Source organism: Onychomys torridus, chromosome 21 (assembly GCF_903995425.1).
Source record: "Onychomys torridus chromosome 21, mOncTor1.1, whole genome shotgun sequence".
NCBI lineage: Eukaryota > Metazoa > Chordata > Mammalia > Rodentia > Cricetidae > Onychomys > Onychomys torridus.
Genome location: NC_050463.1, coordinates 20,295,880 through 20,322,072, shown reverse-complemented (window position 1 = coordinate 20,322,072; position 26,193 = coordinate 20,295,880). Strand labels below are relative to the sequence as shown.

The window sequence follows — 26,193 nt, the reverse complement described above, 5'->3', positions numbered from 1 at the left end:
GATCGAAGTTGGTGAAAATTAAAGTAATTCCTCGTGTTTTCTCTTTCCTAGCACCCAGCTCATCAATCCACCTTCCGTGCCGTTCTAGCCCCACCCCCCACCCCCTTCCTCTGTCAAATGGCCCCATCAGCCTGCCCTCACACTTACCGAGAGTCCCACAGAAATGCCGATGACAACCACCCTCTTCTTCCCAGCAGCCACCTAGGAGTGGAGGAGGACCGAGTCCGGGTGATAGGGAGGTCTCCAGGGCACAAATCTACTGTGTGAGAAAGTCGGTGCCTGAGGAGGGGCCAGGCCTTGGCTGGGGCTGGCGCTTTTCTAGCCCTATGAAAAGGGACCTACAGGTGTCTCTGGTTGAGTAGTATAGGAAAGCACAGACCCTCTTCAGCTCCTCATCCCGTGAAGGGCGCTGTCTTCTGTCCATTCCCGAGAGGCCACGACAGGCCTAAGGGTGCACACTCAAATCAGGCCGGTGGCACTGGCTGATTGTACAGAAACCTATAGTTTATTAGGAAAGGGCACACTGAAAGAATGGAATGGAGGAGAGCTGTCATTGAATGGGCACCTCCTGTTTAGCGGGGACCAAGGCAGATACACCACAGAGTTGAAAAAAACTCAAATACCTAAAGACCAAGTAGGCAATAAAAGTCTGTGAAGGGCCAGATATAAGGCAATGCGGAATGGTGGAGACTGAGGTTCAATATAATCTTTGACTAAAGTCATTCAAATTCAGTGTCAAAAAAAAAAAAAGTTTGGGCCACATGCACAAGTCAAGGTAACTTACCTGTCACCTCCTGCCATGAGGTATGTGTAAAGAAGCTTTAGTCCTAGACCTTTCATTGACTGGTTAGAAGAGACCTGTCCAGGAGGAGAGGGTATAAAGAGGGAATGATAAAGAGGATGTAACGTGGATTCTCAATTTCTAGAAGACTGAGGTTGCAATATGGTCTTTTAGACCAGTAGTTAACCCTGACTTATTTGTAATCTCCCACTTAAAGTTGCAACTTGGGGATGATTGGTTAGCAATACATGAGATGTGGGGAGGGTAACAAGAGGAAGGTGGCGCTCTAGTGGGGTCAGAGAAATCAGACTCTATCCTAGGCTCCAGCTTTTGGAAAGGAGAAAATGTCTTGAATTTACCACTGGCGAGCTTTGTGGTTCTGGGTGGCTTCCCCAGAAGGAAGAGAGAAAACTGGGAATGAGCGGACTCACAGACATGAGGAATGCCATCCGGCCAGAGGTTCCTCCGCCATTCAGCACAACCAGGCCTCCGTTGGGCTCCTGAGGAAGGAGAGCAGCCCGGGTCACCAGGGCTCAGCTCAGGGGAGAAGCATACTTTTCCCCCTTTATCAATAATGGAGGAAGATTTAGAATCACTTATTCTTCCCCTCATCATAAAATTGAGCAGAACCTAGGCCGTGTGAGGCAGCAAACAAGAACAATGATTTGGAGACAGAAATCCTCCTGGCTCTCCTCCCTAACTGAGCTATTCATCAAAATTCTTACTTATTCCAGCAGGGACTCAAAAGTTTTGTCAGTTTCGTTAAATAAAAATAGATACTCAGAGCAGAAGCATCCAGCAGTTAGTAGCTGGGTACAGCCGAGCAAGCTACTTGGATCCCCCTTTGTTTTCTGGTCTGGAAAGAGAAAATTAAAAATTAAAAAAAAAAAAAAAAAAACAACTTCACAGGTTTCTGTGAAGATAGCAAGTGTGAAAGTGCATGGCTGGGACTGGAGAGTTGGCTCAGTGATTAAGACACTGGCTGCCCTTCCCGAGGAACCAGATTTGACTGCCCACACCCACACGGCAGCTAACAACCATCTGTAACTCCACTTCCTGAGGATCCAACACCTTCTTCTGCTCTCCATGGACACCTGGTACTCATGTAGTACACAGACATACATGCAGGCAAAACAACCATACATGTTAAAAATAATATAAAAATTTTTAAAGAAAATGTATGCTGGACAGTGGTGGTTCATGCCTTTAATCCCAGCATTTGGGAGGCTGAGCCAGGCAGATCTCTGTGAGTTTGGAGCCAGCTTGGTCTATAGAATGAGTTCCAGGACAGCCAGGGCTACACAGAGAAATCCTGTCTTGAAAAACCAAAACCAAAAACAAACAAAAAAAAAAAAAGGTAAGAAAATGTACTGCTGACGATAAAGTATTATTCATCTAGTAATTATAACTATCATCATGACCAAGATAACAATAAATATCCAAAGGGAAGACCAAGATAAGAGTTGAGATTTATAAAACGAGAGATACCCAAGAAAGAGGACGTTATAGGGAACAAAAGTGTTTGGATGAGACGCAGATAGAAAGCTCATACCTTCAGGACTTCCTGGACTTTCCCAGCCCACTTGCAACATGTTAAAAATAATATAAAAGTCAGAACTGCCTCGCTGTACAGCCGCTGTGGAGAGTGGACAGGCATCGGCAGGAAGAAACGGAGGATAGGAGGGAGGCGGTGAGATGGCTCAGTGGGTAAGGGGATTGCCGCCAAGCCTGATGATCTGAGTTCGATCCTTGGGACCCTCATGATGACAGAACAGACTGGTTCCCAAGAGTTGTCCTCTGACATCCATACATTTCCCCATGGAATAAATCCCCCCACCATATACATAAATACATGGAAAAAGGGGGAGTGAGGGGAAAGGGGAAAAAACGGAGGATGGTGGCTTGAGATGGAGGAGAGGGCTCAGGATTTCCAAAAATCAGGAGTCATAGTCTGGGAGGGTAGAGGTTGAGATGTGGTTGGCTTGGCATCTCTTTTGCAGTGTCCGAGGTTTGACTCTGGGTCACCTGGTAGGTGGGCATGATTTGCCCCTGCTCCTGGAAGATCTCAGCATCACACTGCCCCAGCAGCTGAACAAGTTTCTCTGCATCTGCTTTGTCCAAGTACCAGGTCAGTGGGTTGGACTTCTCTGTGGTTGGCACAGCTGCTTCCTATCCTGACAACTAGACAGAAGTGGTACAAGGGCAGGAACAGGAAGCCAAAGTCTGTTTTCTGCCTGCTGGACTGGTACACTGCCTGCTGGCTGGCTGGGTGATGCCTTCGATCCCAGCAGCGGGGAGATCAGGAGTTCAAGGCTTTCCTCAGATAGCAAGTTTGAGGCCAGCCTCGGCTAGACCCTGTCTCAAAAGCCAAAAAAGGAAGAGGAGGAGGAAGAGGGAACAGAAGCTTAGGGTTGAGGCCAGTCCAAATTTAAAACTATTCTAGGAATCAGGGTAGAAGGCTGAAATTGAAAAAGGGCCTCACTGCCCATTTGCCAGGCTCAGGGGTCTCAATCACATGCTGATATCATTTTGTGCCTGCCATGGTCCCACACTGTGGACACTCTGTCCTGCCTGCCTCTGCAGTCATACAAACCCCTCTGGTGACAATAACTTTACTTGGAGCTGGCAGGGTCTTACCTGAGAGCCATGGAGATGTTTAACGGAAGAACTCTGTCTCTAAGCCCTGCCCCCTACACACCTCTCTTCCCCACCCTTTCCTGTCACTAGCTTCCCAGCCCTCCATGGGCGCTCCTGGGGGTCCTCTTCCCATAGCCTCTGTCTTGCCTGCCTCTGCTTTGCTCTTGAAGAAGAGGAGAGGGCCATTGCTCTTGCCCTTCAGGCACAGTGCCCTCTGGAAGGCTGGGAGCCTAGACATGCAGAACACCACCCAGGCCAGAAAGAATCCCTGCACAAGACAGCTCTGGGGCCCAAATGCCTCTGAGGCCAGAGATCAGGGTCGGAGGAGTCGGAGGACCTCGGCCATGGCTTGATCACATGTCAGCCTGCAGTCTTCCCCTCCCGGCTGGCCTATTTTATCCTCTCAGAAAGAAAAGCCACAGAAGCTGCTGGGCTCCAGATATACACACACTGAACTGGATATTACAGAGGAGAAGTCACAGAAATAGAAATACCATCAATTAAACCTGGTGGATTCAGTACAGGCAGGTCCAGTCCCCTCCTTCCAGGCTGAGCAAAGTGTCCCTGTGTAAGCCCAAGGTTCCAAACAGCCAGCTCATGCACTAAGGACAGGTCCCGGTCCCACAGCCTGGGTGCCTCCCAAACAGTTCAAGCTATTCAATTGTCTCACTTATCCAGAGGGCCTGATCCAGCTGGGGGCTCCACAGCCGTGGGTTCATAATTCATGTGCTTCCATTCATTTGGCTATTTGTCCCTGTGCTTTTTCCAATCTTGGTCTCAACAATTCATGCTCTTACAGTCCCTCCTCTTTCTTGACAATTGGATACCTGGAGCTCCACCTGGGGCCTGGCTGAGGATCTCTGCATCCACTTCCATCAGTTATTGGATGAGAGTTCCAGCACAACTGTTAGGATGTTTGGCCATCTGATCACCAGACTAGGTCAGATCAGGCTTTCTCTCAACCATTGGCAGCAGGGTGGGGGGGGGGGGGGGGGGGGAGGACAGGGGAACCCAAGGCTGATGTGTAAAATTAAAACACAAATGAAGAAGAAGGAGAAGGAGAAGGAGAAGGAGAAGAAGAAGAAGAAGGAGAAGGAGAAGAAGAAGAAGAAGAAGAAGAAGAAGAAGAAGAAGAAGAAGAAGAAGAAGAAGAAGAAGAGAAAGAAAAAATACTGACAAAAAAGAAAGAAAGAAATACCATCAGGAGAACGCGGACCGAATAAGAACCTTCCCTAAATACAGCCGGTGTCTATCTCCTGACCCAGGCACTTTCCCCATAGATGGCAGGAATCACCGGATCCCCGGACACTTAGAAGTCATTGCTGACAGCCTGGCTTTTAGGTGAGGAAACAGGTTCAGAGAAGTGGTGTGCTATTTAGTATCCCACAGAGTTCACACTCAGCTAAAACATGAAACCATTTAAGGACTTCCATGTTTCCTGAATGAATTTTGCAACAACTAACAAGTTGGTGCAAATTAATAACACTCTTCCATACAGTAACAGAAGGTTTCTAAAGATCCTTGTCCAGTGTGTCCATTTGACAGTCTTAACAACTGTTCAAGGTTTCTATGCTTCACAGGTGGGAAACCTGAGGTGCAGGCTAATGGACTTCTCTAAAACGAATGAGTTACACACACACACACACACACACACACACACACACACACACACACACACACACTGGGCCTGGCTTGAGCATCTAAGACCACAAGGCCCACCAGTGATACACTTCCTCCAACAAGGCCACACCTCCTAACAGTGCCACTCCCCGTGGACCTATAGTGGCCATTTTCTTTCAAACCACCACAGGCCCCATGCTCCTTCATTTCACATCTCCTCCACTCCATAATTTTCTCACAGCTACATGAAACTTCCCTAGAACATGAGCCTTGGACTCTCCATCTGTCTCTTCTTAAGAAAACAGAAGAGTCATTTACTCACGTGGTGTGGGGGGGGGGGGTGGCTCAGGAACCATGTGGGTAGAGAGCTCTTCGACACCAACCAACACAAGAGCACTAGAAAGACTTCAAGGTGGTTCACCCTGTTACAGGTGGCTACGGCATCTTTTTATTTTCTTTTAAGAAAAGTGCATTTCTTTAAGTGGCCCATTCTTTTTAAAATTTATTTTATTTATGTGACCATGTGTGTGTCTCTGTTGTATATGCCACATATGTGTGAGTATAGATGGATGCCAGAAGAGAGCATCAGTTCCTCTCCAGCTGGAGTTACAGGGGGTTGTGAGTTCCCCAACATAGGGGCTGGGAACTGAACTTGGGTCTTCTGGAAGAGAGCAAATGCTCTTAACCTTTGAGCCCTCCCTCCAGTTCTAAGGAACAGTAATATTTAAAGAATGCTTAAAAGCCAGATGCTGGGGTGTATGTCTGTAATCCCAGCACTTGGGAGGCAGAGGCAGGGGGATCAGGAGTTTAAGACCAACCTCTACTACACAGTGAGTTTGAGACCAGCCTGGGCAACATAAGACCCTATCTCAAGATAGCAACCAACTAACCAACAAAAACCAAAACACTAAAATAATTTTGAAGACCTTCCAATTACGACAGAATCCATTTGGAAGCTCCTGGATGCTTGTGACCAGTACCCATAGCAGCACCCAGAACCCAAACACCAGCTCAGCTGTCAGTCCATGATGACTCCTGATTTAGGATTTGGCTTCTGGACAGCAACATTTACGCTTAATACATAACTATAATGCAACACCGGCTAAAAATAAGAAATATAAAAAGTTTGATGAAATACAGCAAATGAGGACCGTCAAATGGTATTTCCATGAATTTGAATCAGGATGGCCTTCATTCACCAGACTCCCAAATTACATTCTGTTAATCAAAATGTTTGTGTGGCTCATCACAATGCCTCTTGTATAGCAGACATCAAAGCCATGAAGGGGAAATATAGTGGCCATTACATACTGCTTGACTTTTCTTTGTCAGGGATAAAGACAGTCATAGCCCGCTCTTGCAGTCTGCAGAATGGCACATGCACGCAGCAGTTGGGACCCCTTTTAGTTCATCATTTATACACAAAAACACGGAAGTAACAAAAAATTTTTTTTCAATGCAAAAGGCATAAATTCCAAACATTCATTTAAGAGACAGTTTTTGTCTATTTCTGATGCTACAATGAGTCATTGCATTTCATACATTTTAATGTACAGTACATTCATCCCTTTGCCAAGATGACATGTTATTTTAAAACTTATCTGTTAACACAGCAAGCCTTCCCTTCCCATCCATAACTAAAGATTTTGTTATTCGGTATATGGGAAAGATTGAGACTCTTTACATTACAGGCATCACAGGTTTTTAACTCCCCATACACCTAGAGAAAATTTTATTATATTTTTAAAAAATCATTGCTTTATTACACAACTTACATAATGATTCAGATGACTTCAAGGTAGTGAGGTTGGTGGCACAGGCTAGTAGAACCTGCACTCTGAAGGCAGAGGTGGGAGGATCCTGAGTGTATGGCCAGCCCGGGGTTACGTGGTGAGACCATGTCTTAGAAAGTTAACATCAGTGTGCTGGGAAGAGTTATGTGGAGAAAATATTCTTCAGTCAAGATTTCTGGATTTAGAGATGAGGCAGATGCAAGAGACATGAGCCCCCTTAAGATGTATAAAGACCAGTGACATCTATGGGTGAGACTCCTTGTTCCCTGCTCTGTGGAGGAGGGTGGGCAGTCTGCATGGTCCAGAAGGTTTCTCCTGTGGTCCTGGCTCCCTCTCTCCTTCTTCCATCTCAGTAGCACCCCTTCTAGGCTCTTCCCTGAGAGTCTTAGTTTCTTTGGGACCCAAGCTATTCCTGTTCCCTTCATGAGGTACCTACTACCATGTTCCCCTGCACACCCTACATGCATTTCCTTTCTCACCCATTTCCAGTTTTCTTCAGAGTTGAAGCTGCCCTCACTTACTCTGGACTTCCCCACCCATCCTCCCAGGAGCCCAGATGCTGGCACGCTTTAATATGCTTCACATCTTATCATGACATGCATGAGGAGGCCTGATGGATCTGCAGGGTGCTGGCCATCCCTGTCTGGTGTATGTCTCCTGAATTTTAAAGCCATCTGGGGAGGCTCATCTGGCTCCTTTCTCTATAGACAATCCAGTCCACACACAGACACAGGACATTCCCTTGTTTTGGTTTGGTTTTTTGTGCTTGTTTGTTTTGAGACAGGGTTTCTTCTCTGTGTAGTCCTGGCTGTCCTAGATCAGGCTGGCCTCGAACTCAAGAGATTCACCTATCTCTGCCTCTGGAATGCTCAGATTAAAGGCGTGTGTCACCACAACCAGCTTTAAAAAAAAAAAATTGTTCTGTTTTGAAACATGGTTTCACGCTGTAGCTCAATCGGGCATGGAATAGTGGTGCAGCTGACCTTGAATTCATATCAATCCTCCTGCCTCACCTGAGTGCCAACCACATCCGACTGGCCTTTCAGCTTTCTGAAAACACCTTTGTCAGTCCTGTCTTGTGAAGAATCTGATATGTCCACAATTGTCAACCTGACTGCCAATACCTCTTCCGCTCAAATGCCAAGGCTTTCTGAAGCTGGGTACCAAGCTACTGTTTAACATGTCACCCCAAGCCTGTGACCACCCAGACGGCCACAGTAATGGCCTTAACTCTACCCCATCACCTGCTCACGTGTCCCCTTCCCCACTCCCCCCATCACATCTAGTATCTTGGTCAATCTGCTGTTTGCTCTTCTGGCTTTCTCTATCTTATGAGAGTTGAGGTCACCAAACAGGGTGACCAACATGTTGGCAGGGGTTTAGGTGGCAACGTGAGTGAAAGTCTGACCCCAGGGTGGGGGTGGGGAGAGTGGATTTTGGAAAGGATTGCTAACTATCTGGGGAATACTCCACAGTTATTAGGTGGGGTATGCAAAATGCCTGGGTCAAACAAAAAACCCTCAACTATTTTTTTTCTTGCAATAAGAAGGAAAAAAATGAATCCATAGGAATACAGCGAATATAATAGACCCAGCACGGGTTCTATTGATTTTTACCCCATTTCTGTAGCCAAAAAAATGATTTTTACACTTTATTAGCATCTACTCATTGTCTGAAGTGTTGGGTTTCGTGACACTGATTAAAGCGTGTCAGGTACTTTGCATACTTATTCTCCTTTACCCTCTCTTTCCCAAGTGGCCTTCCTGCTAATTTTTCTTCCTTTTTAAAGATTTAATCTTTAAATTAAGTGTGGGTGGGTGTTTGGAACTGGGAATTAAGGGGTGGGGGTGCGCGCCGCGGGTTGTGTGTGGGTGGCGGGAACCGAACCCGCTTTCTCTGCAAGACCACCACCACTCTTCACCTCCGAGCGGTCTCGCCAGTCTCTCCCCTGGTATTTTCATAAAGCACGGAGTCTTTAAAAGTCTGTAACGAGGCAAAGGGACTCAGAGAATGTACCACATGGCCCGTAAGCCATCATCAGGGCTGGGCCCAGTGTTCCGATTTTCTGATTTTCAGAAAGAAACGGATATTCCGAGATGCTTAACTCTGTGGGTTTTGAAACGCTGGAAACTTGGTTGCAAGACGATAGGAAAGCAGGCACCTGCAGCTTGGACCCCCGAAACCCCCCTCGGGCTGCTGCCCGCTCGCCCTGGCGCCATCGGAAGGGCGGGTCGGGGACCCGGGTTCGCTTCCCGGGCACGGCAGCCGCGGGGTCGCTCGGCCGGCCCCTGCTAGCCGGCTCTGCGCGAGCTGGGGGCTGGGCCGCCGGGAGGGAGGCCCCGCGGAGGACGCCGCCGCTCCCGGGCAGGCTCGGCCGTGCCAACCCGTCCCCGCGGGCCCTAGGGGGACACCCGCCGAGTCCGCCCCGGACCCTTCGGTCCCCGGACAGCCGCTCGGAGCCGCTGGGTTCCGGGCCGGGAGTTGGAGGAGGCTGGCATCCCGAGCGGCGCCCGTGGGCGGCGGCTGCGCATGCTCGGTCGACGCCTCCCTGGGCCTGATAGAGCCTTCGCGAGGCGGGGACAGCGGAGCTCCAGTGGCGCAATCGGTTAGCGCGCGGTACTTATATGGCAGTACATGCAGAGCGATGCCGAGGTTGTGAGTTCGAGCCTCACCTGGAGCACGACCCTTTTGGAGCTAAGCTTCGCGGTTAATTTTGTAATTTGTACCGGAAGGAGGTAGGGCTCCCTCCAAGTCTCCGCGTTTCCTGTCTCTCTGCCTGAGCGAGGGGAAAACAGCTCGCCGAGGAGCTGTGCCTCTGTTTTCTGAGCTGCTTTGGAGCCACTGAGTAGTGTCTAGCCAGCGAGGGAACTCTCACGGCCGCCGACTGCCCTTCCCGGTCTTTAGGCCGGTGTGTATAAACTGCATCCAAAACCAGGGATGCACACCGGTCCGGGGCGCTCCTGATGCCGGGCGGCTTCCTGCGGGTGCGGGGCAGGGGCTGCCCTCGCCGGAGCCCGGAGCCCGTCCACTGCTTCCGGGTGGCTCTCCAGAACCAAATGGACCACGAGCGTGGGACCTGGGTGAGGGATCTGCCCCATGCTCTAGCATTAGACACCCTCCCTGCAGCCCCTCCCTCCCACCCCGTTCAAGGGAGAGACTAGTGAGTGGGAAATTTCCATTCCCTCCTTCCTAACGCCCTGCTAATCACTCAGGAATGGTGGCCTGTCTTCTCAGCTAGCAGCCACCCTAGCCTGGGATCCAGCATACAGGGATGCCAGGGAGCCCCTCACCTCACCTAATCCTCGAGCTCAGTGCCACCCCCTCCCATATCATCAGCTCACTGACTCTCGTTCAGCAGGATGGAGGCTTAACCCCTCTTTAGAAATCCGGCCCAAGCCTGGAAACAAATATGAGTTCTGTGAAAAGTAAAATAAAAAGTTTGCTTATTTAAGCAAACTAGGAAACAACCGGGCTGGAGAAATGATTCAATGGTTTAAAGTGGGCCCTGCTCTCGCAGAGAACCAGGGGTCCAGTTCTCAGCAGCCACATGGGGCAGCCTGTACCCTCCTGTAACTCAGCTCTAGGGGGACCTGCTGCTTGGACACCAGGACACAAGAGCAAGGAAACACACACACACACACACACACACACACACACACACACACACCCCGAAATAAATATTTAAAAACAACAACATATACCTGAGATCCGTGCCACCAACCGCACCTGGAGGTTAGATGACAGCTTGGGACAGTCAATTCTCCCCTTCCACGTTTATGTGGGTTCTGAGCATGAAACTCAGCTCCTTGGGTTTGCCTGGAAATGCTTTTACCAGCTAATCCATCTCACAGGCCCCCAAACCCTCACTGTATTTCTTTGATTAATGAACAATATTCCATCGTACAGATTATCTTTGTTGCCGAAAAAGAGGTTTAAAAACAAAAGCAAGCCGGGCAGTGGTGGTGGAGAGGCCTTCAATCCCAGCACTCCAGAAGCAGAGAGACAGGTGGATCTCTGTGAGTTCGAAGTCAGCCTGGTACAGAGTGAGTTCCAGGACAGCCAGGACTGTTTCACAGAGAAACCCTGTCAAAACAAAAACAAAAAACAAAAACAACAACAATAAACAAAAAACAGCATTTCCAAAACAAAATTTGCTGGAAAAATCTCTTTTCAAAAGAGAATTGGTGGATCTCTGTGAGTTCGAGGTCAGCCTGGTACAGAGTGAGTTCCAGGACAGCCAGGACTGTTTCACAGAGAAACCCTGTCAAAACAAAAACAAAAAACAAAAACAACAATAATAAACAAAAAACAGCATTTCCAAAACAAAATTTGCTGGAAAAATCTCTTTTCAAAAGAGAATTGATTTTAAAACACGCAGGCCATTAAAAGTGATCAAATTTGCCAAGTGTAAGTTTCTTACCCTAGGCAATTACTCGCTTGGTATGGCTTGGTTTTAAACCAACTCTCCAAAGCCATGTGCCAACTGATGGGATTTGGAGGAAGTGACTGGATGAGGAGGTTGTGGACCTCTTAGTCCGTTGGTGGGTCCGCAGGGGAGATGGTAGATGATGAGACCCAGCTGAGGAAATGGATCACTGGTGGTGTGCCCCTTTGGACTTGTCTTGTCCTCATGCTTTCCTCTCTGTTTCCCAGCGGCCATGAGCTGAGTAACCCCCCTCTATCACATGCTCCTGCTTTAAGATATTTTGATTTGCCATGTGCAGAAAGCAAAGCACCCAGACAGTCATGAACAGAAACCTTTGAAACTGTGAGCCAAAATAGACGTTTCCTCCCGCGGGCTGGTTTTCACTGGTATTTTGTAATGGTGGCGGAAGATGTCTATGAACAAACACAAGCCATTGGAAGATTCCTTTGTCCAGCTGCATGGGAGAAGTCCCATACGAAACCCCAGCTCTGATTCGTAAGCCCTAGAACTTTCTTTTAAGGCGACATTCCATTTTTCTAACAACTCTTGGGACCAGAACAGTGTGTGAGACTTTCCCTGAGGAGGTAAGAATGGGTCTGCTCCCTCTTACGGCACTAACAGACGAAACAATTCCACCAATATTGAACAACAACCCAAAGGGTTTATCCAGTTACTCACAGGAGTGTAGGTGAGGGTGTGTGGATCTGTATCACGAGAAAGCCCGCCTCAGCCTGAATGAAGGCGCCAAAGAGCTATTGCTCCGGGACTCTGTAAAATCTTCAGGGAGCTCACTGAGACAATCTCCTCTCCTCAACAGTTATTACTGCTCATATTATCTTGGAGAGGGCCTTGGGAATCTTATAGGTTCTGGAAGCTTCCTGAGACTTCTCAGTTTTGTTCACTTCCTGGGTCTCACAAGCCTCCCTCCACCCTCCAGGAAGGGACATTTCAATGCTGAGGAATATTTGCTCCACAACAAATATTCTTCTTAAATGTGCTTCTACCTCTCCTCCTCCCTGCTTAGAGTTGATAAGGCCATTGGCTTTGCAAACTATTTTCTGGTCAGATAGGAAGTGAAATTAGTGTCATGTAGAAATCCAAACTAGGAAATTATTGTTGGGCAAACAAAGAAGAAAAAAAAAAAAACACTCAACAGATTGGGAAATGTGTAGTCCAGCTAATTTTACAGTGGTGTTAATTGGAGGTTTCAGGGCCGGGCGAGCAATGAAATCAGCGGGGGCAGATAAGGTGGTTCGGTGACGTGGAAGCCCTTGGCACTTGAGTCTGATAACCTGAGTTTGGTCCCTGAATCTGATGCAAAAGGAGAGAGACAAGTCCTCAAAGTCTCCCTCTAACGTCTGTGTGCACACTGTGACACGTACATGCACATGCGCACACCTCCATATGCATAATATACCTCTCCCATACACATAATATTTTTAATTAAATAAAAAATATCGCTGGGCGGTGGTGGTGCACGCCTTTAATCCCAGCACTCGGGAGGCAGAGCCAGGTGGATCTCTGTGAGTTCGAGGCCAGCCTGGGCTACAGAGCGAGATCCAGGACAGGCATCAAAACTACACAGAGAAACCCTGTCTCGAAAAACAAAACAAAACAAAACAAAAAGATGAGAAAAAGCTTTAAAAAACCACAAGATACCATAGCACAGTTATCACCAGACCCAGTGGATCAGGCCTGTGGACATGAATGGTGGTGTCATGGAGAAAGAAGGCTGAATCTGAGGTACACAAACTGTAAAGGAGGGGACACCGTAGCTGAACCGCTCCAGCAGGACAGAAACCCGGCGTACCCCTGGCTGACACCAGCTTTGTGGATGTCTTGGATGAAGACAGGCTCATCAGCTCTAGGGGGTGCAGTGTGGTAGAATCCGGAGGCAGAGTATAGTCAATCTAGGGACACATGTTCCTGACAAATGACAAAAGATGTGCTTTAGTGGAGATTGTCGAATGCCTACCCCCCAGTTCGGATGCTCGGTGTGTGTGGTTGCCTGGCTCCGCTGCTGATTCCATGTAGATGTGAGATTTCAGCTGTGACAGCAACTGCTAAGAATGTCAGTTACTGATGGCTGCCACCGCATGGTGTAATGTCAGGGGTCCGCATGACAACCTGTAGAGCAAATCCAGCCCGGAGACGGGGCTTCATTTGGCTTGCTGGAGCCAGCTTACAAAATGTTTACATTTTAAAAGACGTTCATGTTGGGCAAAATTCACAGAAATGAATGATCTTCCCGAAAGGCCCTGCGTTCTAACTTCATATGAAAAATTAGAAAGCCACCTGGAGCCCTGTGTCCTCCATGGCCGCACTGGCTCTCTCTCTCTTTCTAGAATGTCCCTGTAGCCTTTAGTGCCGACCATCCCCGCCGTCATGTCTTAGTGTCCATACAGAGCTGGAGGCTAGCTACCATAGACTCTCACTGACTCAGTTTACTCATTGGGTTCCCTCTGGCCACTGAGCAAGTGGCCTGTGTTTGGTGGAGGGATGGGATGCTCCTGTTGAACTCTCAATAATGTCAAAATACAGCCAGTGGGCTGCTATCTGTATGGACAAGCCCACCTAGAAGCAACAGCTTAAACCCAAAGCCGAGTCTCTGCTGCAGGAAGATTTAAAGTTGCCCCACACTAGAGAAATGGCACAGTCAACCTCTGTGTATCCACGGCTGTTTGCAGCACGGTTACACCTCTTCCACCACGGGAGCATGATTGTGGAAACCCGAACTCTGCTGTAATTAAATGACAGGTTCAGTTTGTTTATATGGTGTCTCACATTGACGGGCATCTGACAGAGGACTGATCTCCACAGTATATAAAGAACTCAAGAAACGGGACATCAAAATACTGAACATTCCAATTAAAAAATGGGCTAAAGAGCTAAACAGAGAATTCTCAAAAGAAGAATCTCAAATGGCTGAAAGACATTTAAAGAAATGCTCAACATCCTTAATCATCAGATAAATGCAAATCAAAATGACTCTGAGATACCACCTTACACTTGCCAGAATGGCTATGATCAAAAACACTGATGACAGTCTATGTTGGAGAGGATGCGGAGCAAAGGGAACACTCCTCCACTGTTGGTGGTTTCTCAGAAGATTGGGAATCAATCTACCTCAAGACCCAGCCATACCACTCTTGGGCATATACCCAAGGAATGCTCAACCATACCACAAAGATACATGCTCAACTATGTTCATAATAGCCAGAACCTGGAAACAACCTAGATGCCCATCAACTGAAGAATGGATTAAGAAGACGTGGTACATATACACAATGGAGTACTACTCAGCAGAGAAAAACAATGACAGCATGAAATTTGCAGGCAAATGGATGGAACTAGAAAATATCATCCTGAGTAAGGTAACCCAAACCCAGAAGGACAAACATGGTATGTACTCATAAGTGGACACTAGATACAAAGCAAAGAACAATCAGACTGCAACCCACAGAACCAGAGAGGCTACATAGCAGGGGGGACCCTAGGATGACTGTGGTTTATAATAAGTTTGGGTTTTTACTCAATTATTGGGCAAGCCTCAATGAAACATTTCACTATCACTATTAAGATAAGAATTTATACTGTATCAAGCTGATAATAGAAAAATAAATAATAGAAAGCTTTTTTTTGTTTTTTTGTTTTTGTTTTTTTTTCCGAGACAGGATTTCTCTGTGTAGTTTAATGCCTCCCAGTGCTAGTATTAAAGGCCCAGCAGAAGACAACTTTTAGGAATTGGTTTTCTCCTTCCACTGTGTGAGTCCTGGGGACCCAAACTAAAACCATCAGGCTTGGTGACACTCACTGAGCCATCTCACCAGGTTCCATCCATTTCCACCCCCTTGTTCAAGGCCTTTTCTGAGCCAGGGTCTCACTATGTAGACAAGGCTGTCTGCAAACTCATAGAGATCCACCTAACTCTGCCTCCCAGATGCTGGGTCAAGGGCCTGTGCTTTCTTTGTGAGCATTCCCTTCTGGCTAAACTGAACATTGCCATCATCCTTGATCATTAAACTGGCCTGAGGTTAAACACCTGTGGCTTTGTATTCAGCAAGAGCTCTTTGGTGTGGCTCACCTACTGTCTCCACTGGGGGTTGCGGGGGGGGGGGGGGGGGAGTGGGGCAACACAGGACTCAGAGGCAGCCTCTCCAGATCTGTCCTAGACTGTACCTATCAGAAAAGGTCCTTCACCTACGTGGCTGGCTTGTGTCTGAGAAGTTTAGGAGCTGGCCATCATCAAGTCCTGTGTCTCTCCGATGGCAATCCTCTTTCGTCATACTGGGATTTCTTAGATGCCCGCAGTAGGCTCTCTGTTTGTTTGAGACAAGGTCTCACCATGTACCTCTGGTTGTCCTGGAACTCGCTATGTAGACTATACTAGTCTTGAACTCAAAGAGATTCACCTGCCTCTACCTCTGGAGTGCTGGAATTAAAGGTGTGTGCCATCACACCTGACCAGACTCCTTTTTTTTTTCTTCTTCCTTTGTAGTTTTGGTGCCTTTCCTGGATCTCGCTCTGTAGACCAGGCTGGCCTCGAACTCACAGAGATCTGCCTGGCTCTGCCTCCTAGTGCTGGGATTAAAAGCGTGCGCCACCGCCACCCGGCACCGTTGACTCCTAAGTATCACTCCATTCCACTTCTCTCCCCTCTTCAGTCTCTTCTCCACACAGAAACCCAGATAACACAGGTCAGATCCTGCCGCTTCGTGGCTTTCCCCTGGACGCAGACTCTGGAGACCCCGTGTGTTTAAACTGGCCTCCGCCCCACCTACCTAGCCTATGACTCTGGCTCTCTATTATCTGGCCACCCCTGGCTTTCTGTTTCTGTTCCTTGTTTCTGCCCCGGGGCCTTTGCAGAAGCCAGTCCTTACCTTTGGTCATCTCCCCCAAATCTTAGGGCAGCAGGCCACTCAACCATCTGGGCTCAGTCAGAGATCCTTCCTCAGAGATGAGGTTGAGCACACTCCCCCGCCGCATCACGCCACTCTCTTTAGCTCTTGCTTATCACGCTGACCATGACGCAAAACTACCATGTTAACTGGGTATGTATAGCCCCAGCACTTGAAAAGCTGAAGCCAGAGAACTGCTGCAAGTTGAGGCCGGGTCGTCCAAGGCTACCTCACAAGAACCAGTCTCAACAAACGGGTGGGGGTGGCGGGCAGGGGAGAGCATGTTTATCCAAGTGTTAATGGCTCATCTCCCATATTAGGTCCCATGGTAATCAGTAAGTATATAGCTGAAGTTTTCTCTGGTCCTACCCAGCCCCACGGACCCCACAGCTACTTATAAAATAATGACTCAGAAGCTTATATTAATTAAAACTGCTCGGCCATTAGCTCAGGCTAACTATTGACTAGCTCTTACATTTAAACTCAGTTCATTTCTGTTAATCTGTATGTTGCCACATGCTCCGTGCCATTACATGCTGCTCCCTGAACGGCGGGCTGCCGTCTCCTGATTCAGTCTTCCTCTCTCAGAATTCTCCTTGTCTGCTTATCCCGCCTATTTTTCCGGCCTGGCTACTGGCCAATCAGCATTTTATTTATCAGCCAATCAGAGCAACGCATTCACAGCATACAGAGCAACATCACCCATCATAAGTACACAACACACAATGAATGACTGAAAGGAGAATATAGAACCGACCCATGGGCACAAACTCTAAAGCTAAGTGAAGAACTAACGCCCAGTTCTCATGTGCAGGTTACTGTTCAGAAAACAACAGGGAAACTGGCGTTATAAAGTTCACTGGAGTCTTCCCAAGGTCTCAGCAGCACCGGGGTGTGCTGGGCCTCGAACCATGAGGCTTACTGTCTACTTGAAGCGTATGGCTTACACTGGGCTCCAGGGAGCACCGCCACTGAGGAGGACCGCCACTGAGGAGGATTGTCACTGAGGAAGACCCCCACTGAGGAGGACTGTGTGGTGCTTCACAAACCACAGGGACACATGAGACCTGCCTGGGGAGTGAGGGGGGCACGCTGGTCCCCAGGCTGCTAGAGATTGTCACCTAGACTCAGGAAGCCCAGGAGCTAGACTTGGAGGAGAGGTAAGGACTGGGCGACCTGTTCTGAGAAATCCCCTGCAAACCAGCTTGGCCTGTCGTCTTAGGCCAAAGGGGTTCCTAGGAGAACTAGCAAAATGTTTTTCTGTGGGAGCTAAGGTAGGGGAGTCTCTCATCTTAGGCTTTGGATTTGGGCTTCTCTCAGGCCTGTCTTTGGGTGTTCTTGGATTTCCTAGGCCAGCCCAGAAGGATGGAGAGGAAACTCCAGTTCCTTTTTTTTTTTTTTTTTTTTTTTTTTTTTTTAATTCTTTTTATTTGTGCATCTGCATTTGTGCGTGTGTGTGTGCGTGTGCGTGTGCGTGTGCGTGTGTGTGTGTGTGTGTGTGTGTGTGTGTGTGTGTGTAGGGGGATGCCTGTGCCTGTGAGTGTGTGGAGACCAGAAGAAAGCCTTAGATCCCTTTGGGGATGGATTAGAAGTTTGTGTAGACTGTGAGCTTGTTATGTGGATGCTGGGATCTGAACTCCGGTCGTCATGATTGTGCAACAGGCACCACTGCCGAGCCACCTCTCTGTGAACAACTGCACACAGCCAACCACTACTATTTAGTCTTTTTTAAAAATTCTTTTGCTATCCCCATTCTAGAGAAAGCACACCAAGGCTCCATAAGGTTGTAGAGTTGCCCATGCTCAGACGTCTGCTAAGAGCGGAGCTGGGGGTGACAAAGTCTGCCTGGCACAGAACACTAGGCTTTAGTCGGGTGCATGTTCTTCATCGCTTTTCTGAGATCTAGGGAGCCCCACAACGGGTCCACAAAGAACTATTAAGTTCCTTCGGGCCTTTGGAAAAGCGGTGCCTGGCCGGACAGACGGTCTTCTACCACACGGTGGCGCTGCGTTCCTGCCCCAGAAGGTTTTCTATACAATGGCGCTTGGGCACCAGCTTTTTATTGATTGGGGTTTCATCCTCAGCCTGCAGGGCCACCTGGGCTCCCGCGGCAGACTCAGACCATCTACCTGCATTCCCCAAAACAACACCAGGAAAAGCAGAGCGTTGCTGGCACAGAGTAGGTTAGCCAATCAAAGGCTTGGGAAAGAAGACCCGGATTTATACAGGAGAGTCCCAAGTTCTGAGGACCCAATTAGATAAAAAGACGACGCCCAGGTTTTCTGCCGACCACAGGATATCTCCACTTGAAATGGTCCCCGTGTGTGTTCTGACTGCACCTACCGTTTGGGGAAATATCCATTGATTTTACCATCTGTTTTATACCTGATGACCATGGACCCAGGCTGGGACTTAGCCCTTCTGGATTCTCATCAAAACCAACTTCCCATCAACGAAGCATGAAGCCTGTTTCACAGTCCATACTACATCTTCTAGTGGGCTTTAGCGGCTTCCCGACAGACTTGGCCTGTGATCTGAAGTCAGAATACAAAGCTGGGTAGGAAGCTTAGCGGTACGACACAGAGTGCTGTATGCAAGGCCCGGGGTTTGAGTCCCTGGTGCTGGAGGATGGGCGTGTAGGTCTATGTATATATATCTGAAGGCAAAAGCTTTGTTCCTAGAAGAGGAACACACACACACACACACACACACACACACACACACACACACACACACCACGGCGTCCTCGGCCCCTTAGTGATGGAAATAGAGATGAAGAACAGGACAGGGGACTTGAGGAAGGGTGGCCGAGGGCAGGGGCCGCTAAGGACATTTACTCGATTTTATAGTTCTGCCTTTCTCTAGGTCTCTAGGCTGAGCGCTGACATAGAAAGTCCCCTTTGGACGTTCCCCCCCACACACACATGGAATTCTCAGTCTGTATCCGGGCCTGGTGGTTCATGCCCATAGTCTCAGGACTTGGGGTGCTGAGAGGGCAATACCCTGTTGCAAAAAGCAAAAGTAAATAAATAGGTAAGAAATATTTTAAATTCACCAACTGGTCACATAAAAATCAATTTAAATATTTTGATTTTTTTCTTTCTTTCTTTCTTTCTTTCTTTTTTTTTTTTCCCCCTCTGAGACAGGGTTTCTCTGTGTAGCTTTGCGCCTTTCCTGGATCTCGTTCTGTAGACCAGGCTGGCCTTGAACTCACAGAGATCCACCTGCCTCTGCCTCCCGAGTGCTGGGATTACAGGCGTGTGCCACCACTGCCCGACAAGTATTTTGATTTTTATATTTAATATGCCATTTAAAAAAAGATTTGGTTATTTTATTTTAGTGTGTGAATGTTTTGGTTTCATGTAGGTATGTGCACCATGTGTGTACAGTGTCTGCAGAAGTTAGAAGAGAGTGTCAGATCTCCTGGAACTGGAGTTACAGATGGTTGTGAGCTGCCATGTGGGTGTTGGAAACTGAACCTGGGCCTTCTGCAAGAGCAGCCAGTGCCCTTAACTTCTTGGCCATCTCTCCAGTCCCTTAAAATGTAACTTTCATCCAGTAGGCAATGCAATGACAGATTCAAAATTCAGTGTTTAAAATAGGTATCTTTGGTGTGTTTTGTTTTTGTATTTGCATTTAATATATAAACACACAGGGCCAGGGATGTAGCTGAGTTGGTAGAGTCCCTTGATGCCCAGGATAGCATAAAACTGGGCATGGTGGTGTACACTTGTAATCTCAGTACTCAGATGGAGGCAGAAAGATCAGAAGTTTAAGATCAGGGGCCAGGGAAATGGCTCAGCAGGTAAAGGTTTCTGCTGCCAAGACTGGGTTTGATCTCTGGGACCCACTTGGCAAAAGAAGAGAACTGACTCCGGAAGGCTGTCCTCTGCCCTTCATGAGAGCATTGTGATATGTTTGCATCCCTCCCCTCAAAAAAGTAAATGCATATCTTAAAAGTTCAAGGTCAACCAGGAGCAGTGGCCATACCTTTAATCCCAACACTCTAGAGGCGCGCACGTGCGCATACACACACACACACACACACACACACACACACACACACTAAACATTTTTAAAATGCTAACAAGAAAAAGAGCAATTCTAATCAGCGTGACTGACAAGTGCATTTCTGAATACACCCATGCAGGGGGATCCTGCCTTCCAAAGAGTTCTGTAGATTTGTTGTGGAGATACCCATGTGATCACTGATACCAGAATTAACAAAGGTGCCTAGACCAAAGGAATAAGGAACATCCCATGCCATGTCCACGTGTAGTTGCCAAGAAAACATAATAAAGTCTAAATGTCACTAAATGAAGTCCACTCTAGTGGCTGATGTCCCCGTTCTTACCTGCACAAAATCTAGACAGTCATGTGGAAGAAAACAGCATTGATGGTCAGATAAAGTTCCAAACCCTTGGGGAAAGGGACGATGATGCTTCAGCCTGCACACCAGATCACCATGTCAAGACAAGCTGGAGGCTGTTTTGGGAAAGGGAAGATGGCTCCTTCAGGTGTAAGATGCTGTCTCCCAGGGAAACGGAAGGAACCAGGTTGCCCCTGTGGGCTGCTTCTCACCCTGGAACCAGCAGGGGGCAGCATTGCCCTCCTCACAAGACGATGTGTAGGACTTCAGAAAAGATCTTTGCGGAGTTACACTCCACATTCCCGAGCCCCTGGACCAGAAGGGATCAGGAGAAGGAGGGGTGCTAGTGTCCAGGAGGAAAAGGACTTGTAAAGAGAGTGAAAGCCCTGTTCCGCTTCTCAAAAACAAAGCAACAACAAAATCCACACAGATCAGCTCAGGGGGGTGGTCCCTGGGGTGCGAGCACATGCGGACCCTTGCTTGAGTACTCAGGGTGAAGGGTGGCCTTGTCCTTTTTGGCCACCACCATATCTTATCCCTCTGGGAGGAGGTAGTTTGGGGTCCAGAAGGCCAGGACCTCATCTTCTGTTGGACAGACCAGTGGGAGATCCTTTATTTCCGTGTATGCAACAGGGTTGGAAATTTAATCCACACTGCAGCTCATCTGTGCAGAGAAAAAAAAAAAAAAGGAACTTCCTTATTTATTAATTTATTACCAAACTGGCCTTTCTCCCAACCCCTCCATAATGATTAGTGAGAAAAACAATTAAATGTTCAATGTGATTTAAACGTCATGGGACCTGACAACTTCCCATGGAGCAATCTTAACTCTCTTATATAAAAGCGCTTAGCTCCTCGGGTTACTTTCCACGGTTTTTCTCACTGAGATAGTGTTAGGATGTGTGGACAGACAGGGGGACAGACAGGGACAACTGAGTGACATCTGGCAAGAGGAAGGAGTTGGGGTTTGGGGGACTGTGGTGACTCCGATTTCCCAGCTAGCACTGCTCTCACCCCTGACCACTGATACCCTTGAACTGAGTTTACATAACCCGTGGTCCAGTCCCTCCTGGGATGGCTGGAACCCCACTGAACCCCAGTCCCTTGTTGCCTGTGGAGTTTCCTTGCTGGATTGCTGTGTCCTCAGTTCGCCAGTCAGGCCTTGTGGGAGTTGAAGCTGGCTTGTGAAAGTTGCATTTCTGAGGCTCCTCTGCCCTGTTCTGGAGCCCTGTGGTCACAGGCAGAGGCCAGGGTGGTTTGGAGCAGCTGGGAGGCTGCTGCTTTTTTTTTTCTTCCCCCAGAGTTTCAAGAGAGGTCAGGAACATGGACCATCTCCAGAGAGGACCCAGTAGGCCAGATGTGATCATCTGGCTCCCTCTCTCCTATTCCCTTCCACCATCCCCCATCTCCATAGACAGGAGAGAACCAAATGCTTTCTTCTCTGGCCTGGGCATCTATTACATAAAACTTCACAGTCACACCCAAGGAGACAGAGGCAGGAATCCAGAAAATATGCTCTCCAGAGAACAGGCTATGTAATGGACTGTTTTTTAACTTGGTGCCAAATATTGCCGCATCTCTCCTTTCTATAACAAATCCCAGTCCTATGCAGGGATGGATGTCTTGGGCTAGTGAAGATGAGGGCCGTGGGGTCCTCATCAAGGCAAAAGAGAGAAAGAAGCACACTCATAAAATCTCAGTCTCCGGTATGCTCAAAATGTTAGCACTCTGGATAGCAGAACCCACGGAAACAACAGGTACACTGTAGGCTCCATCCACTGGGGGAACCCACTCCCTTGCTGATTTAAGATCTGCCCTTCCCAGGGAGGATGCAGTCGGTGTGGGTCAGAGCCCACTCAGATGGGGAGGGAATTGTGAAAACATCCACTGTGAAGAGATGGCCTAGCTAGCTGATCAGGAATCATCCCTGGCATAGGCAGGTCATGTGGTCGTGAGATGAAAGGATGCGATTGGTAGACTATGGTCCAGGCTCCTTATGTACATGTCCTTTCCTATTGGATGAGACAGGATACGGGCAGTTCAGCCAATCAAGGATCTGGGAATAGGTTGGATGGCGGGTACAGCCCATTATTTTGCCTTGGTGCTGAGGGACAGGTAACTCATACTGTGAGATGTTGTCTCCCACAGCCCACTGGAAGGGGGTCACCCTGGGTAGGGCTAAAGCAGGTGGCTATGTTTGTGGGTACTCTGTAGTCAAATGTGTGCTCAGTCATTCATACCTTTGTGAATATGTGTGTGTGTGTGTGTAAATACCTAAAGAATTCTCAGTGTCTGTTCCATTAAACACACAATAGTGCCAGCACATTTTATTATCACTGGCTATACAGACACTCCCAGAAACACAGATACCCAGATGTGTCTACCATTCCTAATAAAAGATATACAGATACTATATACTTTTAAACCAATGGCCAGTTTTATGTCAACTTGACACAAGCTAGAGTCATCAGAGAGGAGGGAGCCTCAGCTGAGGGAAAAAACATGTCTCCATAAGATCGGCTGTAGGCAAGTCTGTAGGGCATTTTCTTAATTAGTGATTGCTGGGGTTAAACCTGAGCCAGGTTCAGTGTGTCAGAAAACAATGCTCCGTGGCAGGGAAGAAGGGGGCTTCTTAAGCATGTTTATTATGGATATTGAGGATCTTCTTATGTATCCCAGGCTGCTCTGTGGCATAGAGTCGTCCCACCTCAGCCTCTGGAGTGTTGGGATTACAGCCTTGTTTAACACGCTTCCGGAACAACTGAGACTATGGCTTGGTGGGACACAGGAAGCACTTCTGGACCGGAACATCAGAACCCCACGGCCTGTAGGTCACCGAGAGTCCTCTTACCTCTGCTTTGCACGGTGGCCCCACCCCCAACCTCTATTGCACATGTGAACTTTCCAGGGGTCAACCTCTGTCCTTAGAACTTTACCTGGGTTTCCCATTGAAACCTAACAACAGTCGACAAGGCGCAAACCTCCATCTCCTCCTCCTTTCTCCCTCTCCACACGCCATACTTCCTCCTTGTTTTAGCCAATGGGAAATGGAGGCACAAAGGAATTAAAGTCTTTGCCTGAAGCCCCATGTTAAGTGGGGGAAGAGAACAGGCTCACCCTTCGCTGGAAGGAAGCGCTTGTCTTGGGGTCCAGATTATCTATCGGTGTAGCCCTGAGGGTCTAAGACACACATGTGCTCCTGGCCGTGGACATATCTTGGCTTTTCTGGCCTCAGAGAGGTGGCCATTGCTACCATCTCTTCAGTTCAGCTCCCTCATCCCCATTCCTCTCCTCACCAAGGGAGGGACAGGTTCTTCCCACCTCTATTTCATTAAGAAAAGACAAGAGTTTCTCAGAAACGAGTCTTGGAGGCTGTGAGGGACAGGAAACACACCCCAGACTGTACAAATAAATGCGTAGGGAGCCTGGGCTTCATTCTCACTGGGCTTCACCGTGTGGAGGTTCCCAGCTTGCACTGGGGCCTGGCTCTAGACCTGGGGCCTTCAGAAGACCTGAGGTCCTCTGATGCAAATCAGGCTTTGGGGAGGCCTTGGACTTGCTTAGCTCTGCTGTGTTCCCTTACGCCTAGGCCGTTCAGACTTGGCCAATGGAGTAGCGGCTGCCCGAGAAAGTAGACAGGTGGACAGTTCAGCCTGCTGCTTCATCGTCAGTTTAAGGGAAACACAGTCCTTATGTCTCTGTACTTAGATGTTATAAATCAAGTTAACTGATTTCACATGACATGAGCCAGGGATGGCGGCTCACATTCACAGATCAGCCCTCAGGAGGCCGAGAATGGCAGGGCTCAGTGAGTTTACGGGCAATGGAGGCTGTACAGTGACACCTCCCCCACCCCCCCGGTCTCAAATAAATAAAAATAAATAAAAAATACAAAAAGTCAGGGAGATGACTCAGTGGTCTGACAACTTAAACTCTATCCCAAGAACCCACAGGGTGAGGATAGAACCGAGTCTGGAAAGTTGTCCTCTGACTGCCTTGGTATATGTATCCCCAAATAATAGCTAATAAGTTAAAAATGGAAAAGAAGCCACATGTGGTGGTATACACCCTTGGTCCCGGCTCTCAGAGGCAGAGGCAGGCAGATCTCTATGAGTTCCAGGCCAGCCTGGTCTACAGAGTGAGTTCCTGTCCAGCCAGAGCTATATAGTGAGGCCATGTCTTTAAATAAATAAAGACAGAAATAAAAATAAGAAAAAATGTAATATAAGCCATTAAGAAGATATAAAATCAACATGGCATAATTAAAAATACATATAAAGTGACGACTTTCAGATGAATGAACGTATGTGAGATATAGAAGATGGCAAGGTTTAGTTACTGAGAGTATAAAGGTTCTGGTTATGGGCAGTGATATTTGGACAAGTAATAATATATATATATATATACATTATTATATATAACATATTATTATATAATGTGTATACAATAATATAATATATTACATATATAATTTATAAATTAGCACATAGTTCTTTTCTAACTTCAGTTTCCTTCAGTGCTTGTAAAATTGCTAATCATGTTTTTGTAGGTAGGAACTCATAATTTGCATTCTAGTGATAGGAATGAGCTAAAGCACTAACACTAAGCTAAAGCTATATTTGAGGCTGCTTTGATTATGAGTTCCTGCATAGCAAACTGCTCCCAAACTTGGTGGTTTAAAACAACCTCCATGCAGTGATGGGGAGGGTCAACCCAAGCAAAGGATGTAAGATGTCTTAAGGGAGCCTGTAACTTTGCATGCTAATTTTAAAAATGAGAGGCTGGAGAGATGACTCAGTGGTTGAGAGCATCTATAGATGATGAGTTTGGTTTCCAGCACCCACGTCAGGCAGCTCACGAGCCTTTAGACTCCAGCTCTGGGGAGTCTGATGCGCTCTTCTGGCCTCCTTGGGCACTTGCACTTACACACACACACACACACACACACACACACACACACACATACACACACAATTTAAATAAATCTTTCAAAGTGAATAAATAACAAAGAAAAAAATTGGAATTTGAAACAAACCCAGAATAGCCACCACTATTATCTCTTGTGGTTCTGGGAGCCCAGTGGGCTTATCAGGGTATCCTGCCTCTGTTCTTGCTTGGGAGTCTCAGGCAATCGTGGTTAGGGAAGGGTGTCTGGGACCATAGGAGGCTGGCTGGACTGATGGCAGGCAGCACTGGCCTTTTCCCCAGGATGTCTGTGGACCTCTCTGTAATGGAGCAACTGGCTTCTCCAGCGGGGTAAGCTGGAAGTCTTGCAAGGTGCTCACGACTCCCAAAAGTGAGTGTTTAGGAAGGGAAAGGGGGAGCTGGCAGTATTCTGAAAGAGTTCTTCCGAACTTAAGCAACTTATTTCTAGCACATTCCATTTGTTAGCATGAGTCACACGCCAGTTCAGACTCACTCACTAGGGAAGGAGTACACAGAACTGAAACAATGAAGTGTTCTCTGGGGCATTCTTGGGAAGGCCAGTACCTCTAGGCTGGATGTGGTGAATGGAGAGAGAGGGGGGGATGGAAACCTGCAGCCTTTGCTTTAGGGCCTTCAGAAGGCAGAAGCTGAGGAACGCTGAGGAGAATATGGTTGGAGTCCTGGGACCCAGGAGGAAATCTGAGCAAAGGATGCCTGAGATCATCACTGGCTGATGTGAGGCC

At 47.8% G+C, this 26,193-nt stretch overlaps 1 non-coding gene across 1 annotated transcript; it reads left to right on the top strand.

The window, feature by feature from the left end:
* Nucleotides 1-9,418: 9,418 nt before the first annotated feature.
* Nucleotides 9,419-9,511, top strand: Trnai-uau. Its single transcript is given in 2 exon segments — nucleotides 9,419-9,456; nucleotides 9,476-9,511. It is a non-coding gene; the product is annotated as a tRNA-Ile (tRNA).
* Nucleotides 9,512-26,193: the final 16,682 nt, after the last annotated feature.